The sequence below is a fragment of the Neodiprion pinetum genome, chromosome 2 (genome assembly GCF_021155775.2).
Source record: "Neodiprion pinetum isolate iyNeoPine1 chromosome 2, iyNeoPine1.2, whole genome shotgun sequence".
In the NCBI taxonomy this organism is placed as follows: domain Eukaryota; kingdom Metazoa; phylum Arthropoda; class Insecta; order Hymenoptera; family Diprionidae; genus Neodiprion; species Neodiprion pinetum.
Genome location: NC_060233.1, coordinates 12,599,511 through 12,626,962, shown reverse-complemented (window position 1 = coordinate 12,626,962; position 27,452 = coordinate 12,599,511). Strand labels below are relative to the sequence as shown.

Below are 27,452 nucleotides of genomic sequence, written 5' to 3'. Positions count from 1 at the left end.
CCTCGCTCCTTTTCCTCATCCCGCCTTCTTGTTCTTCTCCAAACGCACCCTCTTTCACCTTTTGACCGCTTAAGGGGTTGTTGGACCCTGAACCTTCAGCGACGAATTTGGAAAATCGTATCGTTAGTCACTTCCACATTTTCCGCGAGATAATGTTATTGCCTCGGTGAACTTAAATATAATGTCAAACACGATTTGCTGAATCCGTAGGTAAGACGGAAAGCTTTGACATGTCTTCCGATTATCGATCGAGAAGTTTTTTCATAATTCTAAAGGAATCTCGAGATTACAGGTCATATGTATAATATAATGAGGATTCTAATGGTGCGTTCTGGCACTATTTTCACCGAATATTAAGACCAGAGAAAGATTCACATTCACAGGCAAAATATTGCCAGATCACGATGATTATTTGCTAACGCACTTACAGTTGCAATTGAAGGAAAATATCTCGTACTTCTATTGCCGACACAAGGACGGGGTCCGGGAGCAAGAGCGAGAGTTAAAACGCGATCCAATTTCTCAGACCATTGACTGCGGCGACTGCCATCTGTCTAGTCACGCCGTGGCCCCCAGGCTTTTTACAGGCGAACCGTGAAATGCGCAAACAGAGGGTGTATGGTGAGAGGCAGACAGGCTCCTTTACATTTTAATCAAATCATTTCTGTATTACGCGCATCAGGCGCACCGCGGAGGCAGGAAGGTTCTCTCCGGCTGAAGGGTTAATTCCTCTGATGAAACGGAGCCGCAATCCATCACCTTGTACGCCTTTCCGACGATATCAACCCTTCGTTAACATACACTATTTAACACGAGTGCATTACTCATGGCTTGTAAAACAATTAGGTTTGAGTATCAATTTAACGCATTCTTGGTTCGATCATATCATAGATGATCAACAACGTCGTCCAGTACCGTCATGACAAGTTTCGAAAATTGATTCAACACCATGCCACATTTCCACCCCCGCAGCTTCGGGTTTTGATTCTCTTCCTCGTACGTCACGTCGCTTCTTTACGTCAGCCATACGACTTCTGTTTCTGATTTATTGGAGAGATGTAAAACAAGAAGATACGTCACGAATTTTCGGTTTCTACAGCAGTCGTAAGATTTTTGTCCCCTTTTCATCGTCACTTTGCGACCCAACCAGAACCTTCGGTGTGCACAGTTATGAAATGAGAAGGTGCAAAAGCTATTGTACTGAGTCCTGAATTGAACATATTTTCTGAGGGAGGAAGGCATAGAAATTATTCATTGCTCGTCAGGTTTTTCAAGTCATTCGGAATCTACCGACTGATCAAATTGCTTGAAAAATGAATGGTAACACAACTTCGACTGACCACTTAACGCTGGTTTCATTTTTATCCGTCTAGCCTTTGGTCAGTTTTGGGCCACCAAACAATTTCACCTGATCTCCGTCCAATTTAGCATTCGGATTTCAGAAGCCAGTGTATCTTTAGGCCATGATACTTTGTTAAAGCCAGTGAGCCGGGTGCTTGACAGATTTAAGCTCCGCTGTCTGATTACGGAACGCAAGTATGTTACTGCCGAGCAAACGAAGAAGGCGGTTTATGCCCGAGATCTAGGTGGCTCGAGATCAATCAGATTAAAATATCGACGCATGGATGACTCCATTTAATTTCATATTCTTTTAATTTCATGGGATGAACATCGGAAGCTATTTCATATCAAATCTCCGGATCGAATCTTCTGTTTGGTCAGACAATAAGGGTTGTGCCCCTTCTTATACTTGGTAAGTTTATAGCCGCTGAAGAAATGCAATTTAGATCTTATGAAATTTTAGAAATCAAAGATATAGTTCCTGATGAGTTTGCGAGGGGTTTTCAAACAGTCAATCGAATTTCAAAACACCGATACGTAGCGTGATTTTCAAATGACGGAGAGTAACTTGTTACTGCGGTGTTTGAAAGTGAGGTAAAGGAAGATGTTTGTTCCGTTTCCACGAAATGTTCTCTCAACTCTCTAATTTAAAGTCACCAACCATTGGGCTGATAAATAATCGCGTCCAACGAGTATACAGTAGAACGCCTAGCCTAGTGGCTTCCTTCAACTTCTCAATAACAACTTAATTGTGTTTATATTACACCGCATGTTTATTAAAGGGTAAACTCGGATAGATGCGAGTATCCCCCAAAGACTTTTCCTTCCACGGAAAGGAATCGCATCACATCATCCAGCATCTTTGAAGTCCTGTATTATAGACTTCACGTTTTTTTCCCATTTATTTCAAGCATTTGATTCTCGAGATGGTAGTTGTCAAAACACCACAATAAAATCTAGTTTACAGATTCAAGTTGTACCTTATTGCATGATACTTGTAAGTTATCTTTACGAGTGTTCTCAAAAACGACAGACTCAGTTACACAAAGCCAAAACAAAAAACGGACATCCGTTACAAGATTAACAAAATCTTGTAGTTATTATATAAAAATGTACCAAAGTAGTTCTCTTCGCCATTTTTTTCAGGATTAATATTCAATTCGCAATACAATTTTCTACTGTACATTGTGTTTCCTACCCCCAACCCCAAACACCCGCGTAGAATTTTTCACCAAAGAAGTTAGAGATTGTAATATTTCCGACTAATTTCATTGAATTCTGTGATTCCTTATCCGAAAACCTTTGGTTTTAAAGTAACGTAAAAAGAGTTAGAAAGTTTTTCAGGGAATTTCTAAGAAATCTCGATGGGTTCTCAATCAGGGGTTTCAAGCAAAAAAAAATCAACTACCTGTATCAGGGAATTGGAGTGAGATAGGATAAGTAATAAACAACTGCGGTTGAATCTAAATTAACTGACTTGATTTTCTGCGAGTAACGAGTGAAGCTTGATTTGCGACTGTGACACGGGATAAGTAAATAATGTCGATGAATATCCGTAGTATTAGATTTTCTACTTTAGTCGTTCCTCAGCGCGAGTATCTACTAAAGAGAATAAAATGGAGAGGGTGTGAGTAACAGATAGAGGAGAGCCCCGGGAGCAGTGGAAGGGGGCTTAAAGGTAGTGCGGGGGTGGCGGGGTGGCCGCTAGTTCCGCCGAGGAGCGCTTAGCGAGAGCGGTAGGCAAGGCGTGGGGAACAGCGGGCGCGGGGAGAAAAGGTCGAGTAGGAGAACGGGGGGTCGATAAAGTAGCGATCGCGCACGGGACTCAATTACACGCTCCGGCGCGCTCCCCTTTCACCCCCTTTCCAGTCACCATTCAACCTGCTCCCCCATGGGATCACTAAAAGAACGACTGAGGCTTGCCCCCGCCTGACTGCTTTCTGCGAGGGTGGTAACAGCGGGTGGGTCGTGGAGCATTCGAGGGCAAAGGGGGCAGCAGAGGAGGAGGTATACCAGCAGGCAGACAACCCGCGCAACACGGGCCGCGTCGAGAGACCGTCACCGACGCGATGCTTGGGCGTTGAGGGCGCCGCCTTTCCCTCCGCGCATCTCCTACGCTACCGAGAAGGGCTTCCAGTTCCAGCTCCAGCTTTGGGCTCGGCTACGATTCCAGCTCCGCCACTCCACTTCTGTTACACTCTAACCGCTATGCGAGTCAATTTATTATTATTATCAGGATGAGGAGATGGGTAGATACGGAGAGCGAGAGAATGAGAGCGCGGGGATTGAGGTGGAGGACACGGTTAGCTCTGTGGTTAGTGCTGTTGGGCACCGAGAGATGGAGACACCGTTCCTGCAGGCGGAAGCTTTCGTTCCGGAGGCTATGCGCGCGTACCTCTTAGCGGCAATTGTTAACCTCCGCGGCTACGTCCGTCGGGCGAAAGTGGAACTCTGGGAGTCGATAAATGGAATACAGGGAAAAGACGTTTGGTGTAATTAAAACGTTGTCTTGAAGACTCCTTATCCTCGCGACAGCCGCGAGATTTGGACGGAAAGTTTTAAGCTGAAAGGTCGTAAAAAGACGGGTAAATCGAACTGAACACTGTATTGTACACGGACTTTGTGTGAAGAGACAAATGACTTCTAATGAAGCACAACAATGTCTCCGGGCATTCTTTGAAATAGACAAGAGAAGTTTTATCGAATAAAAGGAGTTTATGATTTTTTATAGATATCTAAAAGACGGCTGTTGGACAATTTTTAGGTGCAAAGTGGCAGTAAGACGTAAGATGAAACATGGAACGGTGTCTTGAAAAGTTATAGAAAACTCTCAATTCGAAAATGGTGATGGGACTAAGCCGTGTCTTGAAGAACTTTTCTAAGTAACCAGCATACATACGTATAATAGAAATAAACGGCGTCTCGAATTTTTTCCCAAACGGCCAAAAGTTGTCCAATGAAGCGAAAGGTGTCCTAAACCTTTATAAATAGTCAACAGAAATTTTTACATAATCTTTAGGCCAAAAACTAGCAGAAAGACATACATGCATAAAATACATACTCACAGTTGCGGACATTTTTCGGCTAAATATCTGTCGTCTAGACGTCTTTTGGCTGGCAAAAATATCTTCAATGAGTAATTTAGAAACTAAGAAACATTCTTTTGACTCCCTGATCTATGATCAAAGTAATAACGATCATTAATTCCTTTCCGTACTTGAATGCTTTAGAAAGGCAAACGCATAATGCTGTTTAGTTTTGTATAACTAATCACGCCTCGAAAAAGATCCGACATCTATATTCGAATACTTCTCTTAAAAATATGATTACGGTGTTTGCAATAAACAAATTTGACGATTCAGAATGACTGAAGTGAGCTCGGATTCCAAATCCTTTGAAATCTCTTTCAAAGCAGTTTTCAGCCATTAGCCACGTGAAATTGATACGTGGGAAAAAACTGTAACGACCATTCGTTGAATAATAAACAAACAGACTTCCGGCAGTGGCCGTTATGACTGGATAACATATGAAAGAGAAACGGTAGCACGATAGTAAAATGAAACTAAAAGTGAACAGAAGCTTTTTCCGCCCGCAAGATAATGGTATTCCGTCCCGAAAAGTCGACTCCGAATGCTCGAGTCGTTTCATCAAAGATGCAGCTGAAGGGGACCAGGGAACGAACTAACGAGTGACCGAATGAATGAATAAACTCGGTGTATCCAAACCACCGGATGGGAGGCTGCAGGAAAAGGTGAATCAAGTAGTCCGGAGGCTTTAAAATGCATTAGAAAGATCCTCAGAGCCTCGGCAGCGTCCGTCTCTCTCCCCCTTTAAAAATTGAACGCATGAAACGAGGCGGACAATAATATTTCACGTGCAGCGAGGCTAATTGAATGCTACCATGGTAGTAGTTCCCATCCTTAAGAGCTCCGGGGTAGGAGGACAATAATTAACCGGCTGTTAGTTTACGTCGCCCCCCGCGGTTCGAGGAACACAGCACCATGCACCACCACCGCAAAGAGAGGAGTTCAACCAGCTACGCGAAGTGTCTTCGAAATGCATAAATATCAAGCGGGCTTCACGGCCCCTCAGTGTGGGGGTCACACCTTCTTATAATTATTAAAAGGACAAATGGCCCTCTGTCAGGTATATACCAACGGGTTTTCGGCCGCCTAATACTGCGGTTCGAGGAAGAAGAATAATTCGAACCATAAGGAGTGACGAAGATACACGTTAAGATCATTCGACTGGTTGTTCGGATGTACACGCAGCCGGCCGACGAATCATCATTCATGATTCAATAACGTATGCTTTGTACCGTCGAAATTCTTTGGTTCTAAAAAGCATCGAATTATTGATCAAGACATCGCGACTATAGGTTGTTGTTCAAGACATTTATGAGCTCTACGATTTTTCGCCCGATATGCAAATGAACGAAAGGTTATTAACGGAAACTGTCATCTGTTGGTTTTCTACGAGGAAGAGTACGCTACCGTTCCGCCTTAAATATGGTTCCACTGTGATTTATATTTTGGAAACGGAGAATCTTTCGAACCTTTATGTTTCACCGACGGATTCAACAAATCTTTGGGAAACAATATGGTTTATGATCGCGCTTTCGCGTGCATGGTCATCAGCAGGATTCGAAATTGACGGGAAACAGGGGATGTTTTAACCTGTTTTAACGTTAGAGCACGCTTACTATAAAGCACTGATTAATCGAATGAAATTTTTCACTTTCCTCAGCGACGATTACAGCTTATCATTTTCTACAGTTCAAGAGAAGACAAGATAGACTAAAGAATTGCAATGTACGACTTGCTGAATTTATTAGTAAAATTGAAGCTCCGACATCCCCCAAAGCATATGTCACACTCTGTGCAGTATAAGTGTCAAGAAAAATGACGGATGTGTTCGCTTTTAATCGCCATGCGGGCCGAAGCCGACCGTGAATATCAGTGTCCTGCTCAACCGAATCCTGAGGGACCATTCAATAAGACGTGTATATTACTGCACACCGAGAACGCAACTTCCACACATGCAATTTCACCGGGTTTCGGTGGTACGTCAAATCCATGTTGAACATCGTAAGTTTGCGGTACGAGCGTTGCGTTCTTCGAGTACAGGTACCATTGTTATTATTATATCATCAATATTATTAATTTTCTCTAAGAAACTGCGTTTATTTGCGTCCTTAATGCCGTCGTAAACCAACCCTAACCGAGAGTGAATATACGGCTAAGGGGGTGAATAGGGAGAAAGAGGTTCGCGCACGCTCTACAGGGGGGCACGTCAGTGTCCTTTCCTCCTCTTCTCCCTCCTTCCAGGGCAGCAGCAGCAGACGCGCCTCACCGAGCCTGCCGGTCACCGCATTCCTGATTCCCCTCCGTTCTCCCGCCCGCAGACTTTAGCCATCCTGACACTCGTATATATACAGTGTATAGTATCATCGTAGTTGGCTGCTTCAGCTTTTATCCTGCCCCATGGAGATAACATCGCACTTAGAATAAGGGGAGTCCCTACTGAGCGAGCACCGCGGTGGGCATTCTGGATACAACCTGCCACTCGTCAGGCCACCCTCGTATAACCAGATTCCTTCAGCTACCAGTGACTCTGCTATCATTCGGACATTAGGAGGATACCTACACGCCTATATGTACATTGTAGGATGTAAGGGTATAGCTTCAGATTTGGTTTAACATCACGGGTCCTGGTAGCCAGATAGAAATATGTACGCTCAGGTATGTACGTACTGACATACCTGGCATTCAGAGTATGTCTACATACGTTACGTGTTAGAACCAACGTGCTTTATTGCCGATCCAACGGTGGTCAAGATTATGTTCGAACTCCTTCCGCTTTTATCGATAGGTCATGTCAATTCTATCACACACTGCGTTTTTCTCCCTTTCTGCGAGGGAATTTGAAAAGAAAGCGTACAGTAAAGAAACTACCGAATCGGCAAGGGCCAGGATTACTACATGCCCTTACCGTATCACGGTGATATATTAGTCCGATAATATTTATAAGAATTGGAAATAAACTTTTTCAGTCTTGAAAAGAAAAGAAATACAACTTGTCACGATAAATGTTGGGTTTTATCTGATTAACAATCTGCGCGTATCTTTGAGGAATTTCGTACCTTCTTGTTTTAACGAGGGATTGAACAAAGCGCATTTTATACCAAGTGTCTTCCATCTGAGAAACAAAGTTTTTCCCTCAAAGTTCGGGAAATAATTGGGTTTAACACCACGGTTGTGTGACCACTGTTGTAAAGAAGGTTTAGGAAATTGATAAATAAATAGTGAATTTAGCTGTACAGTAGCATGTCGTAATTTCGAAGCGCGTCAAAATTATTAACTGTAAATTACATATCCGCATCGTTACCGTCAATTTTCTGAACTTTTCTTCATTATCACAAATGCACGATAATTAACTTCCCAAAGTTTGTCGACAAACATCATTACTGGGGAAAAAGAGAAAAGTGCAGTAATTAACTACGAATCGCCGAGTCTGCTGGTGAAGTTGAATAAGTATGCGGAAAGCTGTTAATCCATGTATAAAATCGACAATAATCTTAAGAGGGAACATCGATCTTGAGGGTTTGAGATTTGAACAATCCGTCATGGTTTGGACGATCGAAAGAAATCGATACTGGCAGTTCAATTTTCGGCCCTGTTCTTCGACCCAGCGATCGAAGGCGTACCGATTACGGATGTTCCTTCGATTGTTAAGCTTGACTTGAATTCGCGATGTGATCGGGTCTGTAAGTAGCCACCTGTGCCAGGGTGCATCATGCACGGGCAGGGAATGAATGTCTAACGTGGTGTGTTGATCAGGGGGAGATTAACAAATCAGAGGAATCTTTCTAATTATTGGTTATTCGAAGGCGAGATCTTAATCGAGAATAATACCAGGAGGCCAGGATCGAAAAACGCACGCTAGCACCCAAACGCCGTTTGACGCTCGGAGCTACGCCGCGGATGCCAAGGCAGTAATATACTTGTGTAGAACGGGGCGCGGCGCTAAATCTGCACCTATCGACGTAAGTATTAGGCGGCAAACCGTGTAATGACCCATCAGGAAAGATGTGAAGAAGTGGTAGTCGACGGAGTCGAAGTATAAGAATTGGTGGGTAGGGAAGTGGGAATTGGGCTTCGATACCGCCGAGATGCAATTACCCGCTATTAGGGAACTAATTTGAATCAATTTACTTTGGCGGCGCGTTCTCTCATGCATTCTCTTGTAACGTCCACGTTTAAGCCGCTTCGGATATGACCGATATGACCTGCCTTGACTGGTAGATCGGACCTCCTAGAGATACCGCGAAAATTTTACACTGTGCGCGATTTTACTGATTGCGCAAGACTAAGATCACAGACCGGCGTCGAGAAGAGTTGGAAAGTTGACGGAAACAGTGTATAAAGTAATTGTGTAAAAAATCGTTCCTTGATAAAGGTAAAAACGAAGCTTTTAATGATTTTTCAACATCGCCTCGGTGAACAACCGTAAGACCTGTTTCTTATTGTTAGCTTTCGGAATTCCCTTCCCGTGCGAATGCTGTCAAGTTTGAAGATGATTGGCCTGGTTGACCGAAACGTCACAATGTTGAAAAATCGATCAAAGCTTCCCTTGGGCCATCATCGATGAACGATTTTTATTAAACCACCATGGTTACGAAGAAGAACTTTTAGGTCATGGCTATTACTGTACAGCTGAATTCTAGAATTTCCGTGTTACGTCATTCCGACTTAACGTTCGAAATTGAAAAAAAGGAAACTTTTCCAGCGTAGGATGCTTCGGGTGTCTTCGAATCTATAGAGTGTGAATTTTGAGAAAGACACCGTTGTTCCAGCCACATCGCTCGATAACCATTAACTGTCTTCTTTCTCACATACGAATTGCATGACATGTACCATTACTAGTTTTTGTTTTTCGAGTATTTTCTCGCGACAGCTTCGACTAAACTGAATCCTCGATTCGATGCGGATCGGTCTAGTCGTTACAGCGCATCGTCTGCGATATGATAATATAATCGATGTGCAAAGTTAAGGGTGAACTGTAAATCCGGAATGACAAAGCTACTGCGCGATAAATCAGCCGTTCTTTACGCTGATTGTCACAGTGCGCAGTACTTATCTTTGAACCCCGGTGGCGCGACGAATCGAGGAAGTGCAGTGCGCCAGGTTTCGTAGGGCTACACGTGCAGTACGATTTGGTGAGAGTGGTCACTCTAGGCGACTTCGATTCAAGGGTGTCACCCCCAACGGGATAACGGGCTGAATTCTCCACGGGGATCGAGTCCCTCAGTCCCCGTGCTCCTCGTAAATCAAGGATTAAAACGCGAGCCGTGTAATTCACTGCAGTTTTAACCGTAAACAGTTTTAATCCTTTTGTGATTTTGAATCGGTGGTGTCACAACAACGAATATTAACCCTTACGGGGAGCCCCATGCCCGGGAGTTCCTGAGAGTTTCAATTAGCATCGTTGGCTTAGATCCGTGCACAAGGATTCAGTCAGAATGGCAGACGCATCGTGTGGAAGAACGTTAGAAATCCGTTTCCCGGATAACAAACGCATCGTAAGGTCATGTTTCAAACACCCGTTTGAAGACAATTTTCATTCAAACCAGGTATAATACGCCCTGCAGACGTTCTTCTATGACGCTGTTTTAAATAAAACTGATCTCGCGATGCGCAGCAGATGTGCACACTAAAGCCACAGAAGTGTGTCTGAGGATGTCGTCCATTCGATACATTTCGAAATCTATTCTACAGCGATCTCGAAATTATTTAAGAACAAAATGAGAAGGAGATTAGCGTGCGCCTCTTTCAATAAACACCAAGGCGTTTTGATTATACTGTCATTATTCACTGGCTATATTGGTACACCTAAATTTAACGAATTTGTATAGCCTTGACCGAGTAAATAAATTGCTGCAACACAAAGGAATTGTCTTTCAAACAGGCATCTTGGAGATATCTTTAAGCCGTCCAACAAAAGATGTAAATCCTTGAAATGTCTCGTGTACCGCCTAAAAGGCATGAGAAAATATCGCATTCTGCGTACGTATTGTTTGGACATATTTTCGGTGCATTTTAGCTAAGATTGAAAGTCGATATTCTGAAACTAACGACGACCTCCGGACGTCATTCGGGAATTAAGAAGGTCTTTTAGACGTCCCGTGTGCCGTCTCGACCTTGGACGCCTTGGACGCTGATTCGAACCAAGAATGACCTTCCGCGGTCTCATCGGGATCTTCCGTTTGACCGGGACAGGTCATTGCCAACCTGGTCCCTGATGTGGACAGTTTTCTGCAGTCTGTGTTTTCGGAATCGTCCTAGGATCTGCGGCCCTTAGTTTTGCAATGCGCAGGAGCGAACTCTCCTCGCCCACATAATGCGGGACGTTAACATTCGTGCGGCACACACCGCCAGACGCTACCGACTCGCAACAGCTTGGCTGGACCCTGTTCTACGGAATATATGGATCGGATCCCGAAGGGTGGGCGGATTGTACCTGCCTAGCTGCCGGCTGTATTACGCTCGTGTCACCGACTCCCATATCCCGTCTTTTAGTTGATCTACATTCATACTTATCCCTCGACCTCTACCGAATATTGCTTTCGAAGACAATCTGTAAACCAAAGGACGCCGTATCGGATCTGTACAATATGAATACACCCATGCAATACGAACGACTCTGGGGGACACTTTTCTAATATGCTAAGCTAATCTCCAAACTTTATTTCGAAATTTTCCGCATAAACTTTGGAAACTTTTAGACGTACATACTTCAACTCAATATTTTGATCCGAATTTTGTTACTCGGGAGGTTTTGGGGTCGCTGATCACGAATCCGATGTCGGAATTTGATCATTTCTTGATTCAAGATAGTGGATTCGATATAGCGGATGTAAAATTTTTAAAACTATCCAAATTCGATGATTCTGGACGAAACTTGTTACTCGGGGGTTTTTGGTGTTGTACGAAGTAACAAAGATCATTTGAAGTTCTAAATAAACTGCGATAAGGCTAGGACGTGGACATTTTTGGGGTAGGACGCTGAGCATCTCACTGCGACTGAAAGGGTTAATCAAAGGTCAAGAAAATTTTGGCAAAATCTCGTAGCAATTCAGCGTAAGTGAGAAAGCCGCAAAGTGCTGAAATAATTTCTAAATTTACGTACTCCAAAATTAAAAGAGAAAAACGTAATTTTACTTCATATATTGTGAAAGATTCCGCGAATTGGAACATGCTAGAAATTCGTTTAAAGAAATTCGATTGGCGAACTATTCGAGATGGTTAGTCATCTTGTATAATAGTTCATTGTAATTCCTGACCAGTGCAAAATTTTGATTATTTGTTGGAAATATTTCTGATTTGATATATCGACTTTGTGGTCAAAACGTGAATTGACGATTGACCGGCACATCCGAAGGAATTCCACGTTATTGTACTGCCGGTAATTTTCAGCATCTGACACAGGAAAGCTGTAACGTTTTCCCTTAGATAAAATCCGAGGAGTAGATATTGCTGCGAACCGTTTCCCAACAACCGAATCGGCTATAAATATGCGAAGCACGGTGCAGATTTCCTTGTAAAACGGAATCCGAATTTGACGACGGAGATTGTCGATGTATATAGGGAAGTTTCAAGATGCCGATGGGATTGCGCTGCCGTCATATTCCACGAAAATTCCACCGTCGTTACATCGAAAGTCCTACTTGGGTTCACTCTCTATAAATTTTCAGTATTCAACTTGTTGCAAAATATTTTGCACAATATTGGGCATTATTTTGAATACAAATGTTTATACGGTTAAAAGGAGGAATGGAGAAAAGATAAGACCGTAATATGCGCAATTACAAATAATGGTAAAAGTAGTTACGCTGCTTCTCTGCGGCACGGCTAAAATGGCAGTAAAGAAAAGAATCATGAGCGAGTCACGGTTGAACGGAGTTGAACAGTTTTTGCTCGGCTTCTTCGAACCGGTTAATTTTGTCGAAAAATTAACAGTTTCCTGCACATGTACCATATAATGGCCTGTAATTTGAGAGCTCAACACCTCTCTAAACTGCAGTGCATCGGAAATTTCAGCCAATAAGTTAAACCGCGTCTCTATAAAAGAACAACTCCAGATATTCCGTAGAAATTTCGCTCAAGAAAGAACTCTTGTAATTTATACTGGAAATTTTTGATCGACAAATGTTTTTCGATTCCTTTGGAACAATTTTAGAGATAATTTTTATACCAGGCTCAGAATATAAAAATTTGTCTAAAATATAAATATGTGTATGATATATTAGAGTGGTTCACGAGAAAAAATAATTTTTTTTTCACTAGGGATTTCTTGTAAACAGTTGTTTAGGATGAAAAAAAAAAAAAAAATTCACTGCAAATTTGAGCTCGATCGGATAAGCTTTAGACGTCTCGTTTTCGAGCTTTCGTTTTTACATTGAAATAACGCGTAAACAAAAATGCTTACCTTAACTTATTATCGATTTCGCGCGAAGATATAGATGGAAAGGAAAAATGTCAAGAGACCTTTTTTGTAGGCAACAATATTTTGTTAAATGAAAATGATGAAGACTTTTATTTTCTCTGAATTTAATAACATTATTTTCGTCACAAACAAGAGTTTTATGAGGAGTCCGCACTGAATAAAAATTCTTTTTTTTTCGTGAACCAGTCTAATATAACATATATATATATATATGTAACATATGTATATATTCTATATATATATTACCACCGATGTGACGTAGCTTTTGGTAGTTCCGGATACATTTATAGTACGATGTTTTGCCTATTATTTGAAACGTAAGACATAAATGCGCGGGAAATAAAACTTCGACGGTAATATATGTTTGGTTCATTTTAGGTTTAGAAGTTTTCCGTAGGGCCGACCGTGAAACGTGTTTAGGGTATATTAGAGACTAGCCGTTCGGATGAAAATAATAGCAGCAAGGTTTACCTCACGGACGCATTTGCAACTGCGGTATTTACGTTATCGTAAAATTACAGGGTGTTCGATGAAGTTTCATCAAACGATCAAGCGTAATTATAATACATGCAGCACAGAAGTATACGAAATAAAGTGTACAAATCATTCTCGGCTGTCAGGAATAAAGAATAACGAATCACTAATTACAGACGCGCGAAAACGAAATAACGGTATAGGTACCTAATAAGCGGGGACTGAATTCACTCAACTTTCCTCACAATAGATTTTAGTATTATAACACCGTGAACGAAAGTTTTTACCGCAAAACTAGCATCGCTCACTGTGCAGTTTATAGCCAACGAAAAGTTATTCGACGATTTCGTTGCAAAATAAGAAGAGTAGTGGTAACATGTGAAAAAATTGCGTTGTCGCTGTGTGTCATTGCAAATGGCGGATAGCCTGTGTTCCAACAAAATTTATTCTTCGGTAGAATGGTGCAGTGTTAGTAACTAAAAAGGTATCTTCTTTTCAACTCGCAAGAAAGAGTATCGGACCTCCGGATAACGGATTCTGCTCAAACTTCTAGAGATATTTTTTTACCTTAAAATATGGAGCTTCCGATTTGTAGTTTCGTACATTTGAATTTGCTTAGGTTGAAATTTAATTGAATGACATGATTTTATAACAGTTGAAATGCTTGATAAAAAAAAAAGAAGAAAAACCCATAATATTTTGCGATAAGTCTGGTATTTTCGTTGTTAATCTCGAAAAAAGTGAATTTATACATTATTTCAACTTTAACCTTGAATAACTTTTGAAACTGTTTAGTCATCAATAAATCGTAAGAGACCGTTTTTTGGAGAGCGTTAAATTCCCTGTGAAAATACGCGTCGGAAATTTATGCGCATTGCCTCGTTATCGAGCTACAAATTTTAGAAACAACTGTGACTATATCCTCAGGTTAATTAGATGGAAAATGGAAAATTGCGTTCAGGAATCACTAAATATTGATTACAACTACAACTATTAAGCATGTTACATTGAAATAGAAAAAATTCAATTTTTTTTTAACCAGTATAGTGTTTACATGTATCTGTTATGTTATATATTACCATTTTATTATATACATACAATGCGAACTTGTCGGTTAGTAATTGGGAGCACTTAAAAAAATGTCGTTTGGTCGCGGTTTGGGGGCCCGGAAATATTCATTTTCTGTATAATAATGTGGTCACGACCCGACATTCGGCCGTTGAAGAGCTGATAAAGACGACGAAAAAAAAAGCATTTCAAACCAATAATATATATATATAATATGTTTAACGATATGTCGCACAGTGCGGTGAGTAGAATAGAAGAAATTCTTTCCGCATTACGCTTCAATTTCACACTGCATCATTTCTTACTATCGGACTTCGCGCGTCAAACATTCCCTGCAGGACGCCATCTTGTATACGCATTTAAAAGTGTGGTATCACCCGGAGAAAATGAAGCGCTACCTGTTTGAACGGTATTTCAAACTATTTGGAAACAGATATTCCAAAAGATTCTCGAAATTCAGTAAAATTTCAATTTTAATTTCAATTTTTTGATTCAACAACTACCTCAAGCATCTAAAAATCTTATGTTAAATATCCTCTGGCTACAGTTCGGCCACATTTTTCGGACTCGCTCAAACGGTCACGTTTTAAATATTACTTGTAAATTGTCTGTGTGAATTTTTTCAGAATTTTAAATCAACACTGTTAAGCGATGGATTTTTGTGAATAATTCATCGGATCGGGTAAGTCTGACAACAAAGTTGCTAACACGGTAAATACCGTTTTCCACTGAGATTTGGAATACAATAAATTTTGTATTTTTCTTACGACTGAAAGACGTCGAATTTGCGCAGTATCTTCGATATAGGATACAATAATTCCTGTCAAAATCGACCAGTGAATAATGTTTATCTGAAAACTGAAAAGGAAATGGCGATTAATAAAATATTTACGATTATTCTGTTACTACGTGTTGCGTTTCGGTCTCCACGATCTCAACATCCAATTTTCTGTTAAAGATCTGCGAAGAACGATTGGCTGAATTAATTTTAACACCCACTTGACAACAATAATGGAATTACGAAAAAGTATTCAAGGCGTTCGAACCTCTGCGAGGCTTTAGAATTACGATGTTTGTTACAGCGAATTTCAAATGCGAATTTATTCGTTTAAGTAATGCAATACATGCGATATCTGACGGCACAAGCATCGATAATCATATTTTTATCGACTTTCATGTAAACTTCTAGTATTCATCTATGCACTTTTCACTCGTGAGGTATTGGACAGTTCTGTGCGATCAACTAATTCAAGTATGTTAAAATTACAAAATGAAGTGTTAAATTTGGTCAACTGCCCTCGACGTAAACGGTGTGTTGCGAATGGACATATAAATTTTACAGTGAATCTCCACCAACAATAAGTTGATATTTAATTGTAATACAATAAAAAAAAAAAAAATGTAGGCAACTAAAGCAACAGATTTAATGTAACGATAGGTAGAATATATAATATTGCCAACAAAAATCACACAATACGGCTACCTGTACAATACATTTTTTCGTAATCCAAGAAGAATGTAAACCGTCATTATATACGTGAACCGATCCGTATGTCCGAAAAATCGGCAAAAACACGTGTTTCGCACAGAGTTCGATTCCCATACGAGCTACCTTCGATAATCGCCGATACTGGCTTATACGCGATGTAATTAATTACAAGATGAAAAGGACCGAGTCTTCAACGCCGCCTTAATTTCAATTAAGCGACTCCGCAGATGGTCGCAGCTAAATATCAGGCTCACAAGCCGAGCGGGTCTAAACGGTCAGAGAGAAAAAAAGAAAATTGAAAAACACATACCGCAGGGGCAGGGTTGATAGCAAAAGCCAACCTCCGACATGGGCTGCTATATACACCTGCGGGCGAGTGCAGACATTCGATCTATCGCTCGCCATTATGCGATAGGGACTATTATACTTTCGCGGTTGTACACTGGACGAGAAGTCGTAGTCCGTAGTCAGGAAATCTTACCCTCCTCCCCTCGTCTTTCCCCTTTCCGAACCGTTCCTCTTATAAGCACGACTCAGCTTCGCCGCCCTGTAATCATCGCAGGAGGTGGCGGTGGCTGCTAATTATGTTTCATAACACTTCTTGCCCCCGCCCCTAGGTAGCCGACATCCATCCTCGCCCCCAAGGGCACCTCCTCATTGATTTACATCGTGTATTCATCCGCAGGATGCGCACATGCAGCGGGGCTCGATGCGAAAACAAAAAATTTTTTTTTTTTTTTATCTTCTCCTCCCTTACATTCGCATAGTAGATTTTGTCGCGCATTATTCAGCGGAACGAAAACACGAGCGGACTATCAAAACCTAGGGACACGATCGGTCCGAGGTGTAATTTTCAACTCGTTTGAGTTCTCTCCGTGGTTCCTTAGGACACGTCGGCAATAAAGAGCGCAAAGCTTTTTTCGGTGCATAGCTGCATAAAGCTGACGATATTTAAGCTGCGCGTCGTGAAGATGTATTCGTTTTCGTAACACGAATGGAAATTTAATAAACGAGTTACGCGTATAATGGGACCCAATTTGCTCATCCGAATTCTAGAATTACATCTATTTATACGAGCTCGATTCAGACGTGCAAAAATCAAGTGGAGGTAGAGTGTAAACGTGAGGGAACGAGGCCTCGCAGTTTTTTGCACGTCAACTATTACGCTCATCATTCGATGGAGGGGAAAGTATAATTTCGAGGTATAATTCCACCATATTGTGGAGCTAATATAGCCATTAGCGCAAAGAGCTGTTTGAGAGAATTTGTTGGTTCAGAAGGAACTTCAAGTGGCTTCAAATTTAAAAAATTGCTTCTGGTTAGAACGCCAGGACGTTCATAAGTGACGTTGAACCTGAGTTGGCGATGCTTTGCATATAATGCAGTAGGTATATACTTTTGACTGTTGATCGACTCGTCGTTCATCAAAGGATTGAGATGTCAGGACGGTAAGGAGACTGTAGTAACAGAAATTTGTATATCAACGATTACGCGCCATGTCATGGGACATACAGAGTAAAATCAGTTGAAACGTGACCAACGGTAGAATCGAAGCTCACCGATTAGCTGGTCATGAAAAACATGACGCTTGCACAATGCGTCGAATTTACTCATACCGTTTGTTCATTTGGGGATCAATCTGGTTGGCAACGATTATAGAACAAAGATTATCTCGTCTGGGGGAAAAACCTGTTGCAGTATTCCTGCGAGTCAAGTCTGATGTGCCAACGGATGCGAGGATGATGCCGGTGATCGTAATGCAAACCGTGCCAATGTTTCGTGAAAAGCAGTGCGAAGCGCCGCCGGCCTTAAAAAAGAGAGAAACAGGAATCCGTTCAGACTCCTGATGCAGGCTGCACGTATGCGAAGTCATTATACCGCATCGCTCATGTCTCACGGTAATTCATCCTGTTCTTTGTCCGAGCTTTACGCTATTGGTATAATACAATCCGTTGCTGTTCTAAGAATTGCTCTATAAATTTCTTGGGCGGATGGCACGCTTTCCGCTTCGCAATCCGCCACTGCTTTTCAATTTCTCCAACCTGAGATCATCTTCAGCGGTTCTAGCTACTGCCAAATATTGTCTAACGGCTACACGCGGTAAAACCTTGTGTCGAACTTTGGGTTAATATCAACCTTGTACCGACTGCACTGAAAAAAGAAACTGCATACGGTAGTATTATTATTCTTGATGAATTGTACAGGCAATCTAGTCGAGAAGTATGATTTCATTAAAAAAATGGCATAGTTTCGGTCAAAGACGCTTCTTCCTATTAACGGTTACAATTCTAGCCGCTAAGGTAGATTGCTGATTTACCGACCGTGTATAGCTGGCTGAATTGGAAAAATTTCGTTAACATATTCGTGCAACTTTCTACAAAAATTATATTATCGTACAACCGTTCCGGATTCGATTCCTTTCGAATGCGGCGATTTTCGTAGGATTGAAAAGACGTTGTTCTACCATTGTCGTTCAATGATAAGTTATTCGAGACTCAAGTACGTGTAATAATTAAATATCAACCATTTTTTCAATCTTTCCGTTCACGCAATTGAGTTACCTGAAAATGCAAAAAAAAAAAATAAACATATTTCGCATGAAATATAAAAGAAATTACAACAAAAGGGTGCGACTATATAGTGAATTGTGTGATTGAAAAGGTTAAACCAGCACATAATAGAAGCAATTTATATACCTAACGATTGTCTTACGATGCACGGATGGTTTATATTACCCCATATCAAATACCATAAATTTATTTTTTAAGGATAAAATATAGTGTAAGGCTTCCTCAGTCCCCGATTTTAAAGTTAAAATGTGGTAAAATCGACTACCCATACCTAAATTGTTCGCCGAGTGAAAAAAGTTCCAAATCGGGTCAAGTAAAACTAAAATGGGTTAAGTATTTTTTCGTTACGAATCGCCGGAAGTTGCAATACAATCTGAAGTGCAACGCAGCAAGTTAGAGATTTTGAAATACCGCATCTTCTGGGCTTTGCATCTTCAGAAAACGCAGAATATTTTGTTGGACTACCAAAGAATTGTTTAATTTCTCGAACCATTTTGTGACTGAAAATGCAGGTTTGCAGAAATCTGCAATACAAAAAAAAAGAAAAGCTTTATTACGTTAAACTTTTTTATTACGTTAAAGCGTCTCGTCCGTCATTTCAAGTGTCCACTATCGAAACAGGACACATCGCAACGAATACCCGCACGTATTTTTGGTGTGTAAAATATATTGGCGAAATTTGCAAAACTTTTGAGCGTATAGCATATTCTACGAACACTCCACGCGGTGGGGAGACGGATGACTTACAAAAGCCATGGCGCTGTGCGAAGAGAAACAAGAATTCTGCAGAAGAACGGTTTTACGAGTGTGAGGAAAGTTTCACGTCCGTTTGTGGCTTTGAGTTGCTGGATTCGCCGGTAGAGAATGTAAATAATTTTATTTCAGTGTAATAATTTTGTTTGGAATTTATCGAAGCGGTACCAAAATTTTGAACGCGTTATTCTAGAAGTCATGATTTCCAAATTTGTACCCGTGACGTTTCAGCAACCAGCTGACCAATTGAATCAAGCTTGTGCACAGAGGAAAATTTTCGTTTGTCACAGTAAATAGAAAAATTTAGTAAAACAGGTGTCGTTGAAAAAAACTGTTTCAATATTGTTGGAATTACGAAAAACGACGTACGCGTAATCATTTTGCGCTATTGTCGATCCTTTTTTGGTAATTACAACGCAAAATCAGTTTCTGAGGTTTACTCTACTTTTTTAGTTAAATAAGGCTTTAACATCAATTTATTCTTGCACAGGCATTGAATTTTCGCAAAGGTTACACAAAAAAATCTAGTAACAGTGATCGTAATGAGAAAGTAACAGTAACGGATACTAGACTTTCCGGTAACAGCAACAAATCTACCGGTACTAAAAATTTCTCTCATTGTCAGTGTACGTGCATAAGTATATGGGCAAGACTGTGGTTCGAAGATTCCAATGTATTTTTGATTAAAAAAATTTGCAAAAAAAGCAAAAACATTTGATTGCAAAACCGGAATACCCTCTGAAAAAGTTTCGTCGTTTTCGGCATTGAGGATCACCTTGTCTCGTTCCTACCACCATTTGAGTTCCAAGTTGAAAGTACGACTACCTAGGCTAGGTCGACATTAATAATGATTGAGGTGCGAGTCGTTGTGGAGTAAGGTCCAGGCGACTGCGGTCCATCGAAAGATTGAAAAGTTGCAGGCTATCCCCCCGACGCCTCCCTTACTCTCCCTCTCTCTCTCTCTCTCTCTCTCTCTCTCTCTCTCTCTATGAGCACCGAAGACGAGGCAGAGCGGCGCGATGCAGGGTGTGGCCGCTGTAGCGTAAACCAAAACATAATATCACCTAACAAAGGTGGACCTTCTCTGGTTCTGCCGAGTGATTGACAGCCGCCGTTTGGACGTCACTCAGGACTCTGGAAGCGATGCTGTAGGTACCATGTGTGTGTATTCTGTATACGTAGGCGAATAGGTGAACAAATATACTTGCGCAGAGGTAGGTACGTGGATATGCGTGTGTACCTATCCATGATTACATCTGTGTTTCTATACGTATATCACAAATCGCTCCGAGTTGACGTATGGGTGCGATGCGATGATCCTTTTTCTTATCCACAAGTCGGTACAGCCGTGCAATGACACTAAAAGAATTTCTAGACTCTTCCCTGACTTATTCAACTCGAAATACAAGCGATGCTACTTTCATAAGTTATCCGAAGAAAATGAGCGTACCAATAGAACGAGATTCAAGAAAATTGTGAGGCAGATGTACAGATTTCGTCATCTTGGTACTAGTTTGAGCCACGTTCATTGTCCGTGATCGAAGATTACGGCCGCAAATCGTACAAAGATGCTTTGATACGCTGGAACGGAAATTGTCAAACGATTATAAAGTGTTTAAAGTGTTGAAAATGGAAGCAGGAGAAAAGTTTGTCGAGAAACGGATTTCGGTGATGAATTGAGTAATCAAATAGATTTGAAGTTACGTCGGTGAATGCAGAATTTCGGACAAGTGGCCACAAGTGGTGCATTCACTCTTTATGAGAATGATCAAAACGTAGGTATACAGTGGAATTTGGTGCTGAACAATCGGACTGGATTACCCAGTTATTTTCAACCGAGTGGACCACAGTGGCCTCATTATATCGACTGGAACGTTTCACCTGGGTTTGGTATTTGGAAAATAAGAAGGAACGAGAGAAAGAAGTAAAATAAGGATCAACTATAATATAGGCCACAAAGGTAAACAGGTCGCGTGACGGGCGAGCACATAACGCAGGCCTTTGAAGAGGCCGCGTTGTATTCAGAAAAATAACACCCCGTGTTACTTGTGCATGGGGTATGCATAAGGGAGTCTCAAATACGGGGGAAGAACGCGTCTGCAATAAGGTGGAGGCGTCGGATCGTGGAACGTGGCGGGAGAGTCAGAGTCCTGGCAGTAATAGTGCCGAATGGGTGCCGAGTCAGGGCGCAGCTTTTGCCCGGAGTTTAGCGCAGACCGATTTGAACATCGGTTGGCCTGCAGTTTGCGATATGTAAACACGATTCAGCGATACGAGCGCAGTGCGCGCGGCTTCGACGTTGTCAAAACTCCCGTGATGAATCGGTCATTACTCGCGCTGTTTCGCGTTTCAGTAAGGCATGAGTTGGGTATAAAACCACCGTAAATCGGCGGCCTCTTCCACTTGCCCCCGGAATGATCGAATCCCGCTTCCAGCGTACATGCCGATACATATGTAGCTGCGTGTGCGTACGTCGCTAATCGCGAGTACATAACCCGCGGCTATATACTCGTTTACATAACAATCTAGCACGAATCTTGACGATTGCGTATTACCTACACCCGCATCGGTTTGTACTCGTTACGAATCTGTGTATGCGCATGTACACGGGTGCTGTTATTACGATTGTCCGCTTTATTGGGAGCTGCGCAACTTCTACGTTTGCGATCGAAATACTGCATGCGTTCTTTAGGGATATGTTAGTAGGTCAATAGTGGGAAAAATTGTACGAAACACACCATTTTCAATTCACGTCGAGTTACTTCAAGTCATTCGTATTCGATCAGTCTCCTGACTTCGTCAAGTCGCTTGAATTCAATCGAAGTATTTTGATTCCATGAAACCACAGTGACTTCGTAATGTCACTTATTCCAGTGAATTCACGTGAAGTTAGTTGCATTCAACCGAAGTAATTTGATTTCTTGAAGTCTCTTGAAATCAGATCAATTCAACCTTTGAACAGTCGATTACTTAGACAAGCAGAGTATCGGACTTTCCGAAAATATGGGGCTTCACATGCGTAGTTTTATCTATTGGGCCATTCTTCACTTCGATTAAAATTCAGTTAATACAGTAGCAGTTTAACGAGTGGAATACCCTAATGAACGAAACCTGTTGTATATTTTTGCCTGAAACATTAATTTTCATCGTCCTCTCTTGAAGATTCGATGACAGGCATTCGTCATTATTCCAGAGCCATAGTAACGTACAAAACTGCGTTTTGTCGGTAACCTGATGTAATGCAAATGGAGCGAAATAAGGCCGAATGAATGCAACTACGCATCTGAAGTTCCATATTTTGAGCCAAAGAAACATCTCTGAAAGTTTCAGGAGAATCTGTGATTCGGAGATCCGTTACTCTTTCTGTAACTGCATCCTTACACAAGGGTGATTGAACGACGATATGAAAAAATATTCTCTCTATCCAGAGAGGAAAATAGCTGTTTTGAAGAAATTGAAGCGGCCGTTGCGTCTCTTCCCCGATTTTCCACACGGTATACGTAACGTCGGGGAATTTTTCTGGGCTACGAGTCTGATTTCTTCGAGTGTCCGAACCCTCGTGTTTGGATTGTCCTCATCCTCCGTTCGAACATAGAAAATAATCGCTGCGTAACCGAACGGCAATTTGTCCGGATCAGCGTCAGGCTAAGCAGATTATGGGTAAGCCGAAACGAACAGCGAGGCAGAAGCGATGGTCATCAGGGGTGACGTGTAATATTTCTGACGAACTGCAACGCGACATCATCCGACGTACGCAGCGTCAAGTGCGATACAGAAATAAATCATTATGTACATACACGAGTAAGATAATCGTCTTGTCTAGCTGCTAGCTGTGCAGGCTGTACTAACAATTACCGTGTCGATATGATAATAAACCCGACGGTATTTCGCGTTCAAGTCGCGTAACTTTTTACTCGGTGTACGTGAATTCTTCTCTGAAAAGTTTCTTATTCCAAGAGACACAAGGAATATAGAAATTAATATGTTAAACAATCAAGCCTTGCCCAGTTGCACTACTTTCGAATAAACAGCAAAATTAATATTTTCGACGGATGAATAGAAGATGAATAACTTGTAGAGAAATTATCATCGTTTTTTTTTTTTTTTTTTCTGTTCGCATACCATGAAGCCGTGCAATATAGCTAAGTAAGAGAGAAAAATTATTCTCAAGATCCAGTTTGTAGAAGGCATCCATTTTCTGCCAGTGCAGTGCCACGGCAACAGAAACGCCCATATCTTTGGGTTAGTACGTTTAATTCCCGTGTCGTACATGTTTTTGCAGAAAAGCTGACGGAACACTTGTGCATATGTACGAATGGGCAGGGCATCGCATATGGACAGGTGTTCTGCTTCTAAGCAAATTACAGTTTTCCCCTCTCCAAGAGCCACAAGACGGTCCCTCCCATTCGAGTGAATTTCTAACTGTTGCCTACTAGACGCAGCGCGAGGTATTTTTCAGTCCGCGATTCTTTGATTCAATTTTATTTGACTCGAAAAAAACTTGATTCGAAGAAATTGTTCGTTAGGTAAGAAAAGTTGAAAATTCTCGGCTTTTCTCGGTACCACGCTACTTTTTTCCAGCTCATTTATTCGATTAAATTTCAGCAATAAAATGCAGACTCGTAGTAACTCAACGGAAAAAAATTGTTATTTGGATCTTACATCTGTTGCGATGAATATATGGACAGAACTTTTTTGGAGTCAGATCTACATCAATTCTGGTAGATCTGCCCAAGCATATTGTAACTCTTCCTATTGCTTTTTTAACTCTTACTATCGGATTTGTAAATATTGCTATGATGTAGATTCAACTCCAAAAAAATACTGTCCGTATATTAAACACGGGAGATGTAGGATTTGCAATGTTTCTTTCCGTGTATGTATGAAAATTTATTTCTTGATCGATGATGTGCAAGTAGGTAGAATGTATTTTATAGGTGAGCCGACAGCTTGAACGGCTTCCGAAGACCATAATGTAGAAGTTTCCCCGCTAATCGCATGAATAAAACACGTTTAATGTTGTGACGATTAGGAGTCCATTATTTTCATTTTTATCATTGAGAAATTCGGACTATTGCGGCCCCGGGCTACTTCGGATAACACGGACTAAAAAAATTATAATGAATTTTTGAGTGATAACGAACGTATTATACTTTTCTTTTTAAACAAACAGTCCTATGTGTTTGCATTAACTCAAATACGTTAAAAAACGACGAGAAATACAAGTATACACATGTGGTCAAGATAAACAAGTCTAACTGCAATGGACGTATGTACTAGAAGCAAAAAAAAACAGACATTTTTGCATTTCACAGACGCGACAAGTAAAACTCGGATGAAGCGGGCTTGGATAGGCGAGGTTCAACCGTGCTGTGAAAGTTTTAGAAAAGTTCCCGGATAGTGGCCGAATTTTCAGCTTTTTCTCCACTTTTTCCGGTAGCAAAAGGATTCCGGCTCATTCGCAGCGAATGGCCAGTCTGTCTGAAATTGTTGAAAAAAGTTTGACTGGTTCTTTGCCTAGCGTATATTTATTCATGTCTCAACACGAGGTCAGGAAAATTCTTTCACGTTATCCACTCATCTACGTGAAAATGTTGATTTCAAACCAATCTAATTCTGCTAACGATGATAGGAATTCTGAACGATCGTTATAAATGAGTCGGATTTCATCAGCCAGGAGCTTCAAGCCTCTGAATGGTCGAGTTCCGAAGCGATGAAAAGTCAGCGTGGTTCTGATTTTCAAAAGTTTTTACGTGAATCTTTCGAACTCCTGAGTTTATTGCAATTGCAATGAGAATTGTTGAAAAATTTGGATTCTTCGGTAAATCGAACTATTCGAAACGGATGAAATTCGACTAAACGGACAGTCCGTATGCTGATTCGTTTGGACTCCGACCCGCAGCCGAATTCCCGTCACTCTGGTAATAAGACGAACAATTCATCAGAGAGTAGAATAATATTTTTGTTGCATTTTCACCGCGTTTTCCTTGCAGGACAAGACCTTAGCGATGTAACAGTGAATAGGTTAGGCCTGGGGGTAATGCGAGAGTCTTTTTGACTTGGTAATAAACGAGAGGTAGTCAAACGAGGAACAGTTTAATTCGAAAGTACCCGACAGGCTTTGTCAAAGGAAAGCCGCCGCCACTTCCGGTCGTCTAACGTCTTCTTTCAGGTTTAGTTCATCCCTGCCCGCCGACTCGCTACCGAAAGTCTGCACCGAGAACCACAAACGTCTCTGTATCTGCTTGTTGCTCTGTCACGTGTCCATTATTGTTATAATTATCATTCCCTGTATTACTATCAGCCTAGCTACAGGCGGATTAACGTTCGCAGACAAACAGGACGATGAAGCCACTTCAAAGAGGCTTTTATACTATACTTACAAGCCCGAGATTGTCGGTCGGTTATATGTCTCTACTCCCAGAGCTTCGGCACAACTTCCATAAAACATAAATGTGTGCACGCAGACTCGTATTTAGTCAAGACTCACATGGCCTTTGCCGTGGTAACCAGACTCGAATCTTCCTTACTTTCGGAATTGTGACAATACTTCAGACATCCGTCTGGGCACAACTGCGGTTTTATTCCAATTCCCTCGGTTCTTCGTTCGCAACTGGCTACTTTCGTTAAAAGGGCAAAAAGTAAAAGCAACAACCCGGTGATTGCAGCTTGGATAATTTTTTTATTTAATTAAATATTCGTCGATTGTAGGAATGCTTTACTGTTCTAGATCGCGTTTACCGCATCGATTTACAAACTTCGTACCTCGCATGCAATCGTGCACGATTTTGTAGAAAAACTGTGCTGAAATATACATAGAATACATTTCTTTTCGCGTATATAGGTACACCTGATTTATTCCCTAGCGGAAGAAATATGTTGTGGTATACTGTTTTCCGTGGGAAATTTGAATTTTATTTTTTGGCACAGTGCCCATCCGGTGTTGTAGGTAGATATATCGAGAGAGCTGACCACGCGTGCAAGTTGCATGAATTTATATCTAGCCGCGTCTTCTCGTGGGTCAAAAGGTATTATACTGCGCTGCCATTCACAAAAATTCAGCCACGAGCTGACATTGACTGCATTAAATTAACGTTGTTCCCACCCGATATCGATATCGCGAAATTCAATTGCCTCTCAGTCACTTTCATCAAAACACGATAATTTTTTTCCTTTTTTTTTTTTTGACGAACGCGATAGAACTTCGTAGTCCTACGGAAAATAAACATACTTCTTTTTCTCATCCACCCACTATTGATCTTACCTCGATAGAATTTAGACTTGTTTTTATCTGCTGTATGATATTTTTTACTTTCATCGGGTAAACGTTCAACTTCTTAAACACATCAACGCGGTCTAGACAGACGAAGAAATATTTCTTCAGTAATGCGTCGATAAACATGTTCATTTACATGTTCGCGAGTGTTTGCTATTTTTCATTATTCCCCAGTGCTTATATAATCTGACCCCAGGAATTCACATTGTGTTGCTCATTTTGCTCATCTTCGTGAAATCTTGGTCAAATCTTGGTCACAGTTAGGTGCCGGACAGCATATTACATCGCGGTATTTGTCATGTGGTAATTTCCAAACTCGGCAGGCATCTTCGAAGCCACACTGTGAAACCCGGTATGATTATTGGCCTGTCGAGATGTTCCCGATCTCGTCGCAGTTCTTCTCTCGACTCGTGCAGTCGGATACGCCGATCCACAAAAACTAGCGAAGCGGCATTACGTGTACTGGTTAATTTTTCTCCTTGCGAGAGAATCCAGCCGAGATGAAAAATAGTGATCGAAGATGGCGAATGTCGGTATATTATCAACGAGGTACAAGGCAACATCACTATTGGCGATGTGATCGGCGATGATTCTCTGCGAATAGCGTATAATGGTGAGGAAGTGAAGAGTATAGCCGGTGTCTCGGTTGAACCTGGAACTGCGGTATTATAAAGAAAACATGTCGGCTCGAGGTATGCGGAGCGCTAACGCATGCGCGGTACTGGATGCATAAATAAGGACAATCATAATATCCATAAAAATAGTAATAAGACGAATAATAACATAATTGCTCCAAGTGGTAGGTAGGTGGATAGGGTATACATTGCGATTCCCAGGGGAGTGGGGGACCGCCGGGTGGCACCGGGTTTGGACCCCTCCCATCGAGTGCAGAGAACGGCGTCACCGACGCCCCTGAATAAGAAGAGGAAGAAGAATAATAACAAGTAGACGAACACGCCTGCGACTCGCTCGCTCG

General features: G+C 41.4%; 1 long non-coding RNA gene across 1 annotated transcript in view; it reads right to left on the bottom strand.

Moving 5' to 3' along the window:
- Nucleotides 1-27,452, bottom strand: part of LOC124211646 (uncharacterized) — a 63,533-nt gene that overhangs the window by 29,177 nt on the left and 6,904 nt on the right. The gene's annotated exons all lie outside the window — the stretch shown is intronic.